Here is an 11794-nt window from a genome sequence, read left to right on the forward strand (position 1 = left end):
TCATCGTTTGATACTTTTTGAAAAACACTGAGCCTCTGTAGTGAAATACATACGCCAAGCCAAATTTGTTCATATTCTTTTAAAGATGCATATAAATGTGCTTCTGAAATAATTTTCCTTACAAAAACTATTTCATTTAATTAAACAACTTGGATTATAATACAAAACTGTAATAAGCATGTTTTATACATTTCTGACATGATTAATATACTTATTGTAGAGACAACGCAAAAAGGGACTCCTTTTCAGAGAATGCACTAACTCTACTTTATAATTAGCCTTATCACTTAATTCTATTGTTTAAACTACAAACAGGTGGCAGTTAAAAGTTTCTTTATCTTTAAATCAGCTGTATATCAAAGCTTGAAAGTCAATTTTTGAGTTTCTCGGACATATTCAAAAATGGAGAAGAGTTTCATTTCAAACACTTTTGATAAGTCAGAAAATATCTGAATTTTGAATATAAACCACACAACAAAGCTTATTTCTTGAATTTATCCTTGAAAATAGAATATTAATTTAATCTAATTTTAATTATCCAGTTAAATGTCGATTGCTTAAAGGTTGTCGGTTGTATACTTAATGCTGCTACTTGGAAAGGATTTCTACATGCCATCATCATAATAAGGAAATATTCCCTGCCGCATATCTTAGTGTTTGTTTTGAAAGCTTAAAACTCTGAAACCAGGCGCATTTTATGCGATTTTAATCTAGGATTAAATTACAGATAAAATTTCTGATTACAGCGAACGACAAAGTTTCACCAGTAGTCCTATTTTTCCCTTATTAGGTCTGATATCACTAATGACAGGGGACTCTAATCACCAATCAGCCCTAGGGGTCAAGCGATATATTCCTCGCTGCGTTAGCGAACAAGCTGAATTTAATGAGCGTTTTCCCGTTTGGTGCACATAAAGATGAAGCTTGTTTGTTTAAGGACTTTTCAATTTATACATTTATTTAACGGAAGATTCAAAATTCTAGGATCTGCATTATGGTGAAAAGAATGTATGAAAATGCATTTTAAGGGGCATCCAAAGTTTCGAATATATATATAGTCACAGTAATTAATAAAATTTAAGGAAAATGTTTTTTGGAGCTATATTTATTTTATTTTTGATTGCATTATATGGAACTTGCTTTAGCTAATGAATAGTAAATATTATTTTACAGCATTAGTAACATTACTGAAACAACGTTACAGTTCTTTTAATATCATCTGCATTAACACAACAATATATAATTAAAGATAATCTGTGCAAAACTGCTACTTGGTAAATTCAAAATATTATTTTTAAAAAATCTAGGGGAATTTGTCATGTTTGTTGGCTAATAAATTGACAATACTTCGATGTGATTGCAGACATCTTCCGGAAACTCTCTTATGAAAAACAAACAGATGACTCGTTTACAGTAACGTGGATGTTACTGTTTTTTCTTGTACTAGTATTCGCAGTTACTGGAATCCAGGAAAATAGTCACTTTGTTACATATAGTCTATGCATCAATTAGAGAAATGCCCTTAAAATGTTAGGTGCATCAACGCATTATTAATTTTACATATGTTCTTATGTCGCAGCAAATTTTATAAGTGGCAGCTCTAGCAATAAAAACTCTCATAAATAAAGGTCTAGTAGCATAATATATGCCATTAATAATATAGTATGAAAAGAAATCTTAAGCAAAGAAACGAATGCTTATGTGACTAAATTACAGTAAACTGGACACTTCTACATATTATTAAAGCTTTTTCTACTTCGTATATTTCCTTTGTATGGGTATTCCCAGTTATTGGAATCCCCCGAAGTAGTCAGTTTACTATGTCTACTATGCCGATCTATGCATCAGATACAGAGAGGTGGTTAGGTGTTATCACATTAACACATTATTTTTACATAAAACTACTTCTTGTGTAGTAGCATATCTTATAATTGACTAAAACTCTCAAAAATTCAATTCTAGAAACGTAATATATGTAATTAACGATATAATCTTCAGCAAAGAAATTAATGGTGATTTTAACTACGATGAGTATAATACACTTCAAAAAAGGAAAAAGGAATTCTAAAGCACGACTCCCCATATATACAAAATTTTTCTTCCTGTTATGGTTTAAGTTTCCCTTTATTCTTTTAGAAGTAGAGGGAAAAAGCATTTAATAAATAGAAAAACAAATAAATAGTATTTTCAGTGGAATATTAGTTGAAGTATGCTAAAACAGCAGGTTCCAAGGGAAAAAAAAAAAAAAAGCGATTTCATAAAAAAACCAGAGTTCTTTTATCGAAATATAAAAATAAAAATAAGCTTCCTTTTTTTATTATTATTACTCTAATATTTATTTAACTACGCAATCTATTTGAACCTTACACGTAAAAAAGTTTTGTAAGATGTAGATTAAAATATCAAAAAGTTAAAGGATTAAATATACATTTTAATAACTTATAATTCCAGTTACTTTTATTTTCAAATAGATAAAAAACACTACTTTTACACAATATTCTAAATACAGGAAATTGCAGTTAAAAAAAAAAGAGAGGTGTAAAAAATACAGCGACATAAAAATTTCAGTAATTCATGCATATTAACATATATATATATATATATTTTTCTGTTTGTGTGATATTTAATTTCCTCATTAGAAATCTATATTTCGAGAATTCCCTAGATAAATTCTAACACGAACCTTTACAAACATCTCAAAATCGGCAAAATTTTAAGTACATAAGACCAGAAAATTTTTGTATTTTTAATGTATATTTTAATACACATTGTAATTATAATAACTTAGTCATCGATATTAAATTGTTTTAGGACAAAAATCATCTAAAGCTGAAGTTCCAGTCTGTTTCGTATATTTCGCCTAGAAGTTTTCAGATTTTCTTAAAAAATGAATAGTTAGTTAAAGCGTAAAAATAAACAGACATTCATAAACAAAGGTACACTTACATTTTTTAACGTCTTACGAAAAGAGGAAATAATTATTAACAGCAGCTTCTTGGTAAGTTACTAGTCTATTATCTATTTTTTTTTAATTCATATATGTGTTTTAAGAAAATTTTAATACGATTTCAAATATCCAAAGGAAACTGAATTAAACTGCAATGGTGCAAGATATTACTGAATTACTCAGCATACTATAAGAAGTGTTTATTATTCATCATAGTAACTAGAAGGTCGCTTATTCAAATATCTCAAGTAGAAAAATATTTAAGTGTATATAAAGTACATCTTAAAAATAAATAAATAAATACACATCCTCTATTTAAAATGTTCATACACTTGAAAAACTTGTTCATACATATCATGAAATCAAACTGATGATCTGCAAACCAAGTTATTTAATGTATGTAAAATACAAAAATGTTCAACAAAACACCATTGACAGAAATAAAAAAATAAATAAATAAACTTACATTTTGCAGTAACAGACTAACTTCCGATATTTGACTTCAAATCTAATCCAGTAATAGAAAAGCGCGCGAGATTTGTCCCGCATGACAAAGTCGACGAGTTCAGCCTTTTAACAAGTCATCAAAATAAGCATCATTCACCATAACTCGTCACATACGCGGATTAAAAGTGCTGCCTCGTCGTCCAAGCACACGTTCCTTATTATTCCAAACACCAAAACGTTTCGCCGCGGCCACCTACTGTCGTGGCCCACCCAAATCTGACGTTCTTTCCGCCAATAGCCTGCCATCCAAAGACGGAGATAGCAACCCTGTTTCGCTCCTTTTTGGCGATTTTTCTCTATCGCTTGGTGCCTTTTCCTTTCGTTATTCCTTCATATACAAAAGCACATACAAATAAATACGTATCGGTCACACTTCGTTTTCTGAGAAATAATTAATTCCATCTGCGTGCTTCGCCGTTTTGCAGCAATAAAGGTACCGCAGCAGATTACACGTTTATGCTCCCTTCCCACTCACACATTTCCCGAGAGCACGAAGAAAGAATAATAATAATAATAAAAACTTTCCACCGTGGTCCGCTTGCGTGAAATTATACACTTCACGAACTTTACGTTTCAGTGAAGATTGTCTTAATCCTTATTAGCACAAAATTAATCGCAATATACGTCGTTTCACAGCGACTAAGAACGTGTTAAGTATGTTCGATATGTAAATTATTTTCGATTACATATTACTAACCCCCCTTTATGAGTTAATCTCTATGATGAAATATAAATTAGCTTGCTATAACTGTTTCTGCTAGCTTGAGTTATAACGCATTCTAAAATTAAATGCAAGCTGCACGAATCAGTATCACCCCATCTAAAACTCATTATCTTCTCAAGAATCTCTTACGGTATCTGCGTATGTTGTGAGCGATATATAAGTGAATTTTAAGATCATACAACATATATATATATATATATATAGATAAATCTAAAATTCATTGAATTCGAGAACAAGTTTTTCTAATACTTGCGCAATAGCTGCAAAGTAAGGTCATTTATTTATTAATGAAATATTGAATATATTATCTCCTAATGTAAATTTAATAGAATGTATCAAAAAGAGGTAACCCATGTGTAGAAAGTTTAAATCCGAAAATTGTGTTTGTTTTAGAGGAACTTGAAAGTAAATCATGAAACTTTTTAAGGGGACTTGAATTTAAATCATGATTAACAAAATTTCAAACTATGAAAAAGAAAGTAAAAAACAAATAGTTATCGCTATTGATCGGAAAAAGAGGGAATTCATAGTAGAACAATCTCGAAAAAAAATGCGAAAGGGAAAGTATACAAAATTATACAAATAAAAAATTAATCTCCCTTTATTGAAATGCCAATTCAGAACTCATGAGGGAAAAATTAATTAAAAATTCATAAAAGTCGATTAATATGTTTCGTTCTCCTGTTCCATTTGAGATCAAAAACCGTAAAAAAGCTTCATCAAATTTTTATTAAAGACTTTAAAATTCATATAAAAACGAAACCTCGAATCTCAAATGTACCAGAATTTTCCCTACACATTTTCGAAACACTTGGAAAAAAAGCATAAGCATACATAGTGCCAAAATGACAGTTAAAAACCATAGAACTTTACATTATGTACATCAGAATTTTACATTATGTACATTAGAATTTAAAAAAAACTCAAAAAAACAAATTGGTCTAAAACCAATATACGAAACATACATTTTGCCAAAATGACAGTTAAAAACCATAGAACTTTACTTTATGTACATTGAAATTCAAAACTCAAAAAAATAATTAGGTCTAAAACCAATAGATGCCAATCCGATGCTTAATATCATAATCCCTTTAAAATATTTTTTGGGAATATTAAAGTTATAAATTTTAAACTTCGAAAGTTAAGTTTTAAAAGGAAGACAGCAGACTGAGAAGCAGCACGTAAAATAAATATTTTTTAAGACTAGTATGTTTTTAATTTAAACGGGCTCTACTGTTATATGGAACGATGGTAAAATAATGAATTCACGCGTATGCTGTTGGAGAGAAATGATGTCTGTTCTGTATTTTCATTTTTTTTAACAGAATGGTTTGAGATTTAGTACACTTTATTTTTGAAGCGTAATAATTGAAACGGATTTCTCCTTATGAAGTGACGTAATAAGTATACATTTTGTGTAGGCATTCGTTTTCAGATCAATGTGTCTTCATCAGTTGTTCTCGTCTGAAGAAAGAATGCTTTAGGTGACATTTTCACAAATAATTAATAACGTAAAAGTAGGAAAGGATGTAAACTTAAAAATTAGTTAGTAAAGCAAAGTAACGTTGGGCATATATTAAATTTCTGGCTTCATATCGAATGTTCGAGCTATTAGATTAACGAATATTGAGGAAGTATATATGCTTTATTTTTACTACCTTTTTTCTTAACCATCGACTAACTTAACTATCACTTATTCTTGTTTGCTTTATGGAAAGGAGGTTTTCTTTCCCTATACGGACGTCCATCTCTTTTATGCGCATTTTGTCTCATATTTAGGTGGTGTATTTAATTTAATTTAATTATGGCAAAGCACACTAGGGCTATCTGCCTAAGGGGAGGGATGCCTTTCGTGGAGGACTTTCTAAGGGAAACTGGCTCGTATACACGTTACACATGGGGAAAACCACGAAAACACCCATGCAGCCAGCCCGTTCGCGGGATTCGAACCTCGGACCGAACTACCAGTGTTCAGCGACTTTACCGCTCGGCCGCTGGTGGGCGTCTCATATTTAGGAAACTTACCACACAGGGTAAAAATTCTAGTACACTTCTATCTGAACGCAGTTTTTAGCTCGAGTTATATTTAAGAGATGTTCAAGCTCATTCCGTGTGTTCGAAAACATAACCAATGTTACCTAACACTTTCCGTAATTTGGATATTTTTTTTTTTTTTTTTTTTTTTTTTGTAATGCCGACCCCCAAATCTAAAGTGGTATAGTGTACTTTGCGCCAGTCTTTCTGCCGAACAATTAGTTTGGTTTATTTGATTATGGCAAAGCGCTCAAAGCTTATCTTCCTAAGGGGAAGGATACCTTCGTGGAGGACTTTCTAAGATAAACTGGCTCTTATATACGTTATACGTGTGGAAAACAACGAAAACGCCCATGCAGCCAGCCCGTTTGCAGGATTCGAACATCAGGCCGAAGTAGCAGTGTTCAGCGATTTTACCGCTCGGCCGCTGGTGGAACTTCTGGCGAACAAAAACCTTTTGAGTTTTTCTTTCCAGCTATGTAAACCACAATGCAATAAACCCATTTATTTCGTCATTTTTTTCACCATTTCTTTAGCGGACACCTCGCATTTTCAGATTTTCTGTGTTAGAGTTGAGCTTTATTATTCTCATATTTAATATTTCTTTCGCTTGAGAAATTCAAATTCCTACATCAGGCTGAATCAGACAGTTTTTAGACAACTAGCATATTCTTTTTTTGCATGTGTGTATGTGCTGTATGAAAACAAACTTTTAATTAAATTGGATTAGATTCGGTTACTTTATAATAGCATAGAACATTACAGTTCCTAGCCAGTGAGAAAGAATTTCTTCTCGGAAGACTGTCTAAGAGAAAATGGGCCATATTTACGTAATGCTTGAGGTAAAACACAAAAACGTAAAGGAGCCCTTTCTTCTGTAGGGGGAACTATCTGTATTTGGCGTCTTTATCCCTTCAGCCACGAGTTAGCCATATTTTAAATAATGCTGCACAAAACAAAATCCAATTGATTGAACTGTTAGAATCGAACGCGAAGATCACAACGCCCATTAAGCAAATACTTCGAAATATAAATACGATTAATGATTTCTACAAAAAGTACATATATAACACTAAATCAACGTATAGTAGGGACACTTACGCACCTTAAATGTAAAATGATAACTGTATTAGTTATTACTTAGCTGTTCCCTGTAATTATTACCGGAAGAAGATCTAGTAACATCACATAATATTTTACTTACTAACTGCGCACAAAAATATTATGGAAAATAGTACCAGCTATATAAAATTAAATGAATCAGTTATTGTTCTAAGACTTTTAAACAAATATCTTTCTTTTTATTAGTCAATCCTATTTCGCACTTCGTTACATTAGACACAAAACAGTTTAATAGCCTAATTCCTTAAATAAAATATTGCATGGAATTAATGGATTTAAATTACCGAAGCTTATTTTTAAAGATGCTGCTTTTATAGTTTAAAGAAGATGGTAAATCAGACGGAAATACTAATTTATTTTAAGAGCAGGCATAAAAGAAGTTTATTGCAAAGATTACAATTTATTCTTAAAGTGTAAATTCTAAGACATTCTATTAAAAAACGTCTGCATTTTAGAAGACTTCTGTTACTGCGTTTCTTCGGTTCCAGATTTAGTAAGCTATTTCCAGAATGCCATATTTATATTAAAGAAATGTATCTGACTTAAAACAGCTAATCTTTTAGTACCTTCATAATATTCATTAGTTACATTTATTAAAACTGTAATGTACAAAAATGTATACCTATTTACATTAATGTTAATTATTTGCATTTATTAAAATTGTATTATTTATTAAAAATGTATGCATTTATCTAAATTGTACTATTTTTTAAAATGTTCACATTCATTAAAAATGTATGCATTTATTACAAATGTATTATTTATTAAAAATGCAAACATTTATTAAAAATGTGTTGTTTACATTAAATATGTAAATAGTATCTTAATGACTACATCCAGCTCCTTCTCCCCGAATAAAACACATGTGAATGAGCTGATGTAAAACTACATGTTAGCAGTAGGTAAATAATATGCTGCTTAAAACAATTCTTGAAAGTTTTGAGTTTTCTTTAAGTTTAGTTTCTTCTGTTATACTTGTATTAATCTTTATTTTGAATATTGAAGAATTTCCTTAATTGAAGAGTAAGAAACCTATAACTTTGATTTTTCTTGGCTTCTCATTTTCCTTAATTGGAAAGCTTCGATAGCAAAAAAATAACGTGTTTCTTTATTGAGAAGCCGAAAACTCTATAGTTGTTGGACATGATTTTGAGTGTGCAGTGCTTTGTTCTTGGAGCGTACGAAATGTTAATGTATGTATTTTATGTGATAGAAAATAAGACGCATGGAAAGGAAAACAAATACTATTAAATTTTGGCATTGAAAATATCCGAAGTTTCATAATGAATTTAAGAAAATAAAACTCTTTTGTAAATAGGCGAAATTTACTACAAAATTCGATTCAGTCTCATGGAAACATTACGGACGTTTCGAAAGAATCTACTGCAGCTTTCTCTTCTTCAAAGAACAGTATATTCTATCTTCTTATTTGCTGCTGAAAAAGAGAACCCTGCGGAGTATTATCTAGAAAGGACGAAATATTTGTATAAAGTCAGAGCCAAGTCAATGTTGAATTTTACCTGATTTTAATATTGTGTTTCGCTCTCGTCTGACTTTTATTTTGATAGCTATAACAGAAGTAGTTATGCTTCTATTTTATGTATCAATTTAAAAGATACAACTGATATAAGAAAGATCTTAATTCTTTTCATCCAAAGAAAACTTGTAAATTCCACAGGGATTTCAATAAAATAATCTAAATTCTCCTTAAAAATAACTATCTTCAAAATTGTTAAGTAAAACCAATACGAATAACATTTTCTGAGAAGACTTAAATTTCTGCATATTTTAATAATTTTAGCTGAATTCTGAAATTTACTTTAAAAGACATAGTACAGTCTGAAATAAATCAATAACTACAGAGGAAAATAAATTGCATTAAACTGTCAAAATCCGTTCTTTTACAGAATAACAAAGCGTGCCTTTCTCCAATAAAATTTCCTTAATATTATACATTTTAGCACACAGCAACAGAGCTAAAGTAATAAACTGGTAGCATATTCTATGCAGTGTATGTCATAGCATTTTAAATTGAATTTTGGCGAAATAAAATATAATAAACTTAAGCTGAATATAATTCACAGAAAGTTATAAAATATATCATACACTTATATTACATTATAGATATACGTACATATATGCTTTAGAATCAGGAGAATAATATTCCATAAATATGGACGGTTAAGTAAACAGCTATATGTAGATATATTTCAGAATTTTTAATTTTGAAATTAACTCATCATCTTTTCAATTAGCAGATTTTTTACTTTACAAGTGCTGAAAATATACAGCTTATTTTCAGCGTGTAATCGTTTAATTAGAAAGATCAGTTCCTTCAAAGAGAAGGCCCTGATATTTTGCCATTCATCATGTGTACCCAAAGTCTGTTCTAAATGATATCAGTGATGCAAAAGTAAATTGTACGGTTTGAATCTGTTCAGAAACGAAACCTTTAAATTTTCAGTAATATCAAAACGGTATTCGGTATCATTAAACGATTCTTAGAAATGCACAGAATCTGAAGGAAATAATTTTTCTCTTTCTTTTAATTCTGGAGTATAGCATTGTGCAATTCACGCCCTTAACCTTTTACTCTGTACATATTTACGCATTATTTAGAAAACCGGCAGTACGTGCAGTAATTTGCCCTCCTAAGAACAGTATAAAATTATATTGCATTTACAAGGAATTCATACGACATCAATTTAACTGTAAACATATGTTACGTGTAAAAACATATTTGCAATAGGTAATTTCTAACATTTCTCTCCCTTTCTATCTCATGCCTTCGTAGTATAATTCAATGTACACACGGCTAGCAGTCAGAAGGTCCAGAGTTCGAACCCGGGCAAGTGTATTGAGCATTTTTTCATGTTTCCTGCTCCGATAGATCTAATGAGCAATGGCAGACTAATGAGCTACAATGTCACCTCAACTAAAATGTGGTTGACAACAATTTTAGTCATCATCAAGATTTGGCGATTGGGTTCAAGTCTCCGTTTAAGAGGACAGAATGTAAGGTATGTTTCCCTTCTTACAGCGCCTTCATGGTGTAACTAGAAACACTTCCAGCTGGCAGTCAGGAGGTCCACTGATACAATTATCGAAATTAGAAGCAGTCCAAACAAACAGTATGCAGCATCAAACTACTTCTGTTTGTCATCGCATTCCTTCATACATTGAAAGTGTAAAAGTTCAAATTCTCTTAAGAAAAATCATATTCCAAGAGTGCTTCTCGTCTTTAAACAAACATTTCATCATCAGTTTAACGGCATGATTTCTTACTCCTCCCGAAATGGTTCTATGGGGTTTTGTGGTTTTTCTTGTGTACATATAAATATGCGCAAGTTTTCAATAGAAGGTTTTCCATGAAAGCTTCTCTGTTAAGGCAAGGAAGCTTTTTCGTGTCTTGGTTTCTGTGTCAAATTAATCGACGAGTCAGTCAACCTTCCTCCTCCCTGACCATCGAACTGACTAGATAGATGGATATGGTGTAAAATTCTTATTCATATCCTCGCTGCATAGCTACTTATAAAGCAGTTTTTCAAATTCGAGGTACAAAGTTATGAATTCCATCATTGGCTCATTGAATTTATATTTTATGTTATTCATTGCTGCATTTATATAAGTAATGCCAGCATTTTATTCTAAAATATGACGTAAATTTTTATATTAAATAAGCAGCCCAATCGCCAAGATTCAACTTTTCAAATGAAGGAAGAATTATATGCTTTTTTTTAAATGTTTGAAACAATTTCTGCCACAGGAATAAAGGCAGAAATTAATTCTAAATTATTGCAGTCACTTCCAATTAGATACATATTTTTATACTTTTCTTAGTTAGAGTATAACTAAAGATACGTCTAACTAACCTTAAGTTTTATTATCTGAAACTGTAACAATTGCCTTGAGCTGTGGGGGGAAAAAAGAATTTCATTATCCTACAGGGTGATATTAAAATTAATGTTGTTAAAATAATGTTCTTGAAAATTAATGATAAAATGAATATGATATTTTATTGCTCGAGGGCTTTAATTTTGAAATTTCCACAAAGATCTCAAAAAAGCGCTTAAAAAATTACACTGAAAGGCATTATAAACTAATTAATTTTTCCTTCTTTTGTTATAATTTTGACATAGTAATGAAACATAATTTTAAGATTTTTTGTCATTCCTCACGTTAAAGTGATAATAGATTTTTGTGAATTCTAAAAAGTATGCCAACATTACTTTAAGTATAAATTTAATTTTTAACTATGAAGTCTGCATTAGTTGCACTTATTAAGTAAACCCACAATATTCAATAAAAGAACGGTACTTTCTTAATTTAAATCTCTAGAAAAATTTAGAATTCACCTTCGAAGGCTTCTCTTTCCAAACTCGTTTATTAACTTTATTGAGAGAAAAAGGCTGATTTCAATCTTGGCTCTAATATAGAACACCTAAAGATTATATATATAT

General features: G+C 30.6%; 1 protein-coding gene across 2 annotated transcripts in view; it reads right to left on the minus strand.

Annotated features, from left to right (window-relative positions):
* The window catches only part of LOC118189295 (uncharacterized), a 382580-nt gene extending 378904 nt beyond the window's left edge, over nt 1-3676 (minus strand). For both annotated transcript variants that reach the window (XM_035359875.2, XM_035359876.2), the window contains exon 1: nt 3414-3676. The gene's annotated coding sequence lies outside the window, so the exon portion shown is untranslated. The remainder of the gene's footprint in view (nt 1-3413) is intronic.
* Between the last annotated feature and the right edge of the window lie 8118 nt (nt 3677-11794).

Source organism: Stegodyphus dumicola, chromosome X1 (assembly GCF_044657685.1).
Source record: "Stegodyphus dumicola isolate Sdum_Otavi_A_Nest chromosome X1, ASM4465768v1".
NCBI classification, from domain to species: Eukaryota; Metazoa; Arthropoda; class Arachnida; order Araneae; family Eresidae; genus Stegodyphus; species Stegodyphus dumicola.